Raw genomic sequence first — 7,137 nt, 5'->3', positions numbered from 1 at the left:
CCATCTGGGACTTTTACACGCATAAAGGGTCGAGCCCAAAGGAAAAGGAAGAAAAGATGAACTCAGAAACTAGGATAGGGGCTGTGTGAGGGGAGGGAGGGGAGGGACGAGATGGGAGGGCCCCTTGGCCGGGTTTGAGCTCCTTGCTGCGTTCTCTTTCTCAGCCGTGTGCGCTGGGGAGATGTCCTCTCCTGCAGGGATGACGCAGGGTTCACACACGGCAAACGCCCCTCGATGGCTCTCCCGCTTTCGGGCCAAATCCCCCGCCGCTCCCCCTGCCACCGCCAGGCTTTGCCGTCCTCTCGGCTCTGCGCTCCGCCGCCGTGCTTTCCCTCGGCCCGGGGCCTTCTGCGGGGCGCCCTTTCCCGAGCCCCCACCTCCGGGGGCCCTCGGAGCGCGCCGCCGCCGAGCGCTGTGCGAGCACGGTCACGGGCGATTGCCCGCCGCCTCGCCAACTCTGGCCCCCGCCCTGCCTCCACGCTCGGCGGCGTTCGGGGGGACGAGCGGGTGGCCCCGCCATGTCCCCACCACGGGACCTGGGGCGGCATGTTCCCCCCTGCAGCCCAGCACGCGCCCAGCATGTCGTGGGGCCGCCGGCTGGGAGCGCCGTTTTGCTCACCGCGAGGGTGCGCATCCCACCTAACAGATGCGGTGGCGGGAGGCCAGGGGGCCAGACCCACAACCTGCATGAGCCAGGGCAACGCTTTTTCCCACTTGGGCCTCAGTTTACTCTTGTGTGAAGGGAGAGCTCTACTCCTAGGCCGGGCATAAAGAAGGCGGGCCCATCCCTGGGGGCACAGGCTCAGGACAACCCCGGTTTGGGGTTCCCGGGGATGCTCCGCCGCGGCCCCGCGCAGAGCCATTAAGGCCAGACAAGTGAATCGCCCTTTGAAGGCGCGCGGTGGGCCCCACGGCCGGCGCGGGGCGCGGAACAGAACGCCCTCTGGAGGCTGCTGGCGGCCCCGCCCCTGCGCCCGCCCCGCCCCGCCCGCCGCCCCCGGCCTCGAGGCAGCGCATGCGCGCGGCGCGGCGCTCCGCGGGCGGCGAGCGGGCCGGTCACCTTCACGCGGCGCTCGGCGCCCCATTCGTATGCTGGGCAGCGGCGGCGCGGCCGCAAGCGGAGGCAGGCGCGACGGCGGCCTCGGCCTGGAGCGGCCTGCGCGGCTTCGGCGGCCCTGCACAGCGGGGCAGGAGGGCGGCGGCGGCGCGGACGACGGGGCGCGACGATGGCCGGCGAGCAGGGCGCGCGCCCCGGGGCCAGCCTCTGTGATAGGGGCGCAACTTTCCCCCGCGGCGCGGGCGTGGCCAGGCGGGGGTCCCGGGCGAGGAACGCGCCGGGGTGGGAGGTGCCCTCCGGGTGGAGCTGGAGGGTCTCCGGCCGGGGCGCGCGTGCGGCCGAGCGAGCAGGGATTGTGCGCGGGGACTGCGGCGCGCGTGTCCGCGGGTCGCGTGTCCCTGCGGCTCCGGCCAGGCACCCGCGCGTGTGTCAGGCGCGGCCGTGGCGCCGGCGCTGAGCTCGTCTGATACCCCGCCCGCTCGGGATCGGACCTCGGCCCCAGGCGCGCCACCGGCCTCTCTCGCCCGCCCGGCCCGGCCCGGCCCGCCGAGGTCCGCGGGGTAGCGCTCGGGGCAGCTCGGCTGGGGGCGGGGGCCGAGCTGCCCCACCTCAAAAGCAGGAGAGAAAGTTTGCGGCGGCCCACGGGAGAGGGCCCAGGGGTGCCCAGGCCAAAGCCGGGGCTGGACCGCGACTCCGACCTCCGGCCGCCGGCAGGGGGCGCTGGGGCTGGGCTGGGCGGGCCCGGGCCGGGCTGCGCACTGCCTGGGCAAGGGCCGCGAGGAGCCGAAGAGGTCGTGCGGGGCTGCATCCTCCGCTGGACCTCAGGGCGCTGGGGTGGAAGTTGGAGCCGCTTCCTCGGGACCGACGCCGCCCCCGCCCCTCTGGCCCAGGTTGCCGGGAGATGGGCAGCTAGTGTCCGCCTGGCCTGCAAGGCCGCTCACCCGGGCTGGGAGGGGGCGGTGCGGAGTGCACGCCCGGGAGAGCCGCCCGCTGGATCGGGCCTCTTCAGCCCTCCCCCTCTCAGGGCCTCTCCAGGAGTCAGTCCGCTTCCCTCGGAGGCTTCCGATTGCTTCCTGGACCGTCCCGGGCCCGGTGGGCGGCGTAGCCAGGGGTGGGAGCTGGATTCGGCGCCTTGGCAGGAAGGGGAAGCGGGGCTCCAGGAGGCCTCTGCCCGCTGTGAGCCCAGGTGCAGCCCAAGGAAAGGGGGGTGAAGAGGGCTCCAGTGGCTGCTTAGAGCTGAGACTTCCCTGGCTCATCTTTGAGGTGCTGGGGCCACGCCCCTTGAAAGAAGGGGGTGTGTGTATTGAGGGCTGTGGACCGGGCCTCTGCTCCCGGAGCCGCGGGGCTTCAGCAGCTTACTCTCTCCACCTCTTTCCATGCCTAGACTGGTTCTTTGGGGCTGTGGGGGTGGGGGGTGGGGCTCAGTCTTTGCTCTTCTGGCCCTTGGGGACAAGTCCCAGGTTTCACCGCTCCCTGCTGGTTTGGGGTGCACTGGAGAGACTGGGTGCTGCCCAGGCACTGAAGACACTGCCTGGCCCATGAGGAGCACCCTTAGTCCACGCCAGAGCAGATGAGAAAACCAGTGATTCCTTTCGAGCCAGGCTGCAAATAAGCCCGGAGGGTGGCAAGGGATGCCAAGAGAGGGCTTTTTCAGGCAGAGGGGACAGTAGAGGCGGAGGTCACTAGGCAAGTGTCTTTGCGCCTGAGGTGTGTGTTGTTAGGGTGGGGGACAAATGAAGTGCTGTGGACAAAACAGGCAGCCCTTTGCTGGGCTTCTGCACTCCTGGATTGTTGCCTGTATGTTCTGATCCCTCAGGGAAGGTCCCCATATCTAGAGCAGCTGGCCAGGAGGGGAGGGCACCTCAGGGAAGGCCTGAGTGGTGGGCACTTTTTCTGAGTAGGACTCCAGTGCTTCCAGATCCTGGTCTCATAGGACTTTGGTGGGAGAGCAGGACGGCAGGGACCTCTTCCTAGGGCCTGTGTTGGGGGAAGGTGGGTGACAGTGCAGCTCTCTCGCCTGGTTGCTAATGGGGTACCTCTGAGCAGGATGATTGTATCTCCCCCCTGTTCCCCCAAGCTAGCACCGCTCCCAAGTCCCAGAATGATCCAGAGTGGGAAGGCATGGGGATTGGGCTGTCCCTCTGTGAAGAGGGCTCTGAGACTGGTGTTTCTCAGGATGAGTGGTGAGTGGCTGCGGGCCCTGGAGAGAAGGGAAAGGGGATGTTGCTCTCTCTACGCTCTGCTGGGCAGCAAGCCCATCCCGTCCAGGAGTGGAGTCGGCTGTCTTGTGGCCCCATTGCCTCTGTTCGGCCTCTGTCTCCCTGGCTAACCCCTAGTTGCACACCCAGCTACCAGTTCAGCTTCTCCCTTCCCAGTCGGTTCAGATCAGGGGCCCCCGGCCTGGCCCACTGCCCATGCCAGAGAGCTGCAGTCATTCCACTGCCCCCTGTGCGTGGTCTAGCAGGTTCAGGTCCTGAGCTTGGACTCTCGCTGCCCTGCTCCCCCCCACCAGCCCCAGTGTGCCTGGTTCTCTTAGAACAGGTGGAAAGGCCCACTCAAGGAGCCTCCCGGACCACAGTGGCCAGTTCTGCTCCTCTCCCAGATGCCCTCCCAGCATTTGTCAGTGCCCCTGTCCTCGTCAGCGTGGTCCTCCCTAGCACCCAGGCCGGCTTTGGCACAAATGCATTTTCCTGGACAGACCAGAGATCTGTGGGACATGAGCCCGCGGCCGGTCAGCTGGCCCTCCATGTTTTCTGTAGGAGCATGGGATTTCATCTTGTCCTGCTGGGTGACCTTGGGTCTATCTGAGCCGGGCTCTGTAACTCCTAAGATAAGTGACCGAAAACGTCTTCACTGGCCTTTGAGATGGTGGGCACGAGGCATCCAGCCCTGGACCGTGGGATCCCCCTTCCCTGTCCGGCCAGTTCCCCCTGCTGTGGCCAGTCCCTTCCCAGCCCCTGTTGGGGAGAGAGAGTGGGCCCAGGGCCAACCTGGGTTTGGATAGTGGCTTCTTCAGCCGGGTCTCTCCTGTTTAATATAAAAAGTAGGGCCCGTAATTGCATTAAACGTGTATAATTATCCTGGAGGGGAGAGCCCAGCCCCTGGTATTGCAGGCCTGCTTTGAACTGATAAGCGGTGAGTGATTCATGTTTTCTTTGGAGTTCACATGCACTCAGCTTTTCAGCCCAGGCCCTGCTGACACTGTGTGAGGAGCTGTTCTCTGGCTCCTGAGCTGAGACAGGGATGGGGGGGAGGGGCTGGGGACTCCTCTCCTGGCTACCAGCATAGGTGGCTGTAGTGCTTTGGGGGTGATGTCTGGCGGAGGAGATCCTCCAGGAGAAGCGAGATGACAGCCAGCTGGGAGGGTCTGCAAGGCAGCACAACTGGGTCCTCTTGCTGGGATCCTGCCTACAAAGCTTCTTGCTTCCCTGAGCCTCAGTTTCCCCACCTGAGCAGTGGGTGTGGAGCTACTCGGCCAGAGTGTGAGTGTGAGACAAGAGTGAAGGCTTGAGCCTTGCTCTGCCAGGATGTTTACTCATTTATTCACAAGTATTGGTCCCTGAAGTCATCTTTGGGAGAATGCCGAGAGCCAGGCCCTGCTCTCAAGGGAACTGCACCATTCTTGTGGGGAAACTGTTTGGGGACAATAAGTAACAAAACCACTTGTAAGTTCTGTGCTGCAAATTAAAATGGAGTAACTAGCTGAGAGGAAGAAGCTGCCACCTTCAGCTGAGGTCAGGGCAGACAGCCGAGACCTGAGCAGGGGTGTGTGGGCAGGGAAGGAAGAGCACTTTTGAGAAGTAGAGAACAGCAAGTCCAAAGGCCTGGCCAAGGGCAGAGGAGCCCTGTGCTACAGAAGGGGCAGACATGGGAGCCCAGAGACCAGGGGGCCTTGTCTGGCAGCCTGTTACCCTGTGGCCAGCTCCCAGCCTGGACTTGGCAGAAAGGCGCCTATCTTCTGGGCCTCAGCTTCCCCCACCATGAGAATGGGGCTGCCGGTCTGAGGACACTGTCTGGGAACACAGAGCATGTGTATGGCCCGGCTGGCGCTAGCCTACGTCAAGGTCAAACATTGCTGTGATCGGGCTTCAGCCGAGGGGTGGGGTGAGGCCCCAGCATCTGGCAGCGCCAGGGCAGGGCCATTGCTGACACCAAGAGGGGTACTCCTGCCGACGGCAGCTTGGCCAGACATGCCCTCACCTTGCCCCTTTGTCCCACCGAGAGAGAATGCTTGTCATTCTCGTTTTTACAGACACAGAAACCAGGGCTGGGAAAGAGTAGTGACTCCCGTCAGGGCCACCTGGCTACAGAGCCTCAATATAACGGAGCGTCTGACTGCCAGCTGCTGGCTGGGGAGGAGACAAAACTTTCCAGAGGAAGGGGGTCCTCTGTGGCAGAATTTGGGGGCAGGGTGACCTCGCGTGCAGTGCAGGAAAGTGGCACAGGCTGCTGCATGGGAGGCCTGGGCGTGGAGTGGGCATGGTGGATGAGGCCAGGTGCCGTGGTTGTCCGGGTGGGAGAGGTGGAGGCGGTTTCGGGAGACTTAGCGGGAAGCTGGTCTTAGTGGAGAGTGTAACCCAGGAAGTATAAATTAGGGGATGCCTGGAGCCTGGTGTGGAGGTGAAGATGCTGGAAACCTGATCTGATGGGAGGAGGAGCCACTGGCAGGTAGAGCACAGCTTCCGGGCTTTTCAGACTGGGAAGAGAGGACCACTGCTGAGGGGCAGGAGTTCGGAAGCCACCCCCTTCTTCTTGGGACGGCTTCCTGTTTCCTTGGAGTCAGGATGAGGAAGGGGAGCTGAGAGGCAGGCAGGAGCCTGGGAGGGGGAGCGGTGCTGTGCTGACAGCATGGTGAAGTGTACTGGTTGGCTGGGGGTGGGGATAGTGGCTGGGGTGTACAAGGCTTGGCTTCTGGATCATTCTTTGGAATACAGGGCTCAAGGTCCAAGAAGGGGCTGGGCCAGGGTCAGTAGCAAGTGGCCCCAGGGCCAAAGTGACCCAGACTACCTCAGGTCCTCTCTCAGCATTGCTGCCTGTGTGGTGGGTCTGGATATCTTCTTCTGCTACAGTGTGTGTGTGTGTGGGGGTTGCCTATGGTAAGGGGCTCTCCAGGGCCGCACAGGGAGCAGTGATACAGGCTTCAGGCAGAGGGGTGATCCGCTTACCCTAGGAGCTTGGAGCTGGAGCGGGAGGGGTGGCAGTTGTTCCCTAGGGCATGGGAGGCTCTGAGTCAGGAGGTTATGGCCTCAAGGTTGGGATGTATAAAGCCGGGCTCCCAGTCTGGACCCTGGATCTTCATCACCTGCCTCCCTGTTCTTGGGTCCATTTCTCTCCTCTGCCTAGGAATGGCAGGCTGAGTCATGGATGGAGTAGATCCGGTGCTACTCGTCATGTGCACGAGGCTTGGTGACCCCCTGTCGTGCCTCTCCCTGCTTGCAGGGCCTTAGTCTCAGGAGGCGGCCCTCTGCCCCACCTCTGGGCTTCTCCTGAGGCGGTTAAGTCATCTGCCTGGAGGTGGAGCAGGGGATGTCCCAGCGCGGGCTGGGCGCACAGGAAGCTCATGGGATGGTGCCTGCCGTGTACTTGGGTGCTGTGTACCCACACGCACGCACCCTCTCCCGCCCGTTCTCCTTCGGGGCTGAGGCTCCCGGCCCGTGATGCACGCCTCTGCAGGACCCGAGCGCCTCGGCCCGAGGCCCGGCCACCATGCCACTGCGTCTGAGCCTGCCGGTGTTCCGCTGCTGCTGCTGCTGCTGCTGAGGTGCGGGGGGCGCAGGGAGCACCCAGGGTGGCGGGGGCCTACCAGCCCGCCTTCCGCACCTTCTCAGCCAGCGACTGGGGCCTGGCACCTGGTGGTCACGAGCGGGCGGCGAGGTGTGTGCGTGGCGCGGTGAGACGCATCTACAAGCTGTCAGGGAACCTGGCAGCTGCTGCGAGACACCCACGTGATGACGGGCCCGTGGAGGACAACGAAGTGCTACCCGCCCCCAGCGTGCAGATCGTGCCCATGCAGCCTGGGCAGCACCGACAACGTCAACAAGCTGCTGCTCCTGGACCTACGCCGCCAACCGCCCTGCTGG

This window comes from Ursus maritimus, unplaced genomic scaffold (genome assembly GCF_017311325.1).
Source record: "Ursus maritimus isolate PB19 unplaced genomic scaffold, ASM1731132v1 scaffold_14, whole genome shotgun sequence".
NCBI lineage: Eukaryota > Metazoa > Chordata > Mammalia > Carnivora > Ursidae > Ursus > Ursus maritimus.
This window is presented reverse-complemented; position numbering follows the sequence as displayed.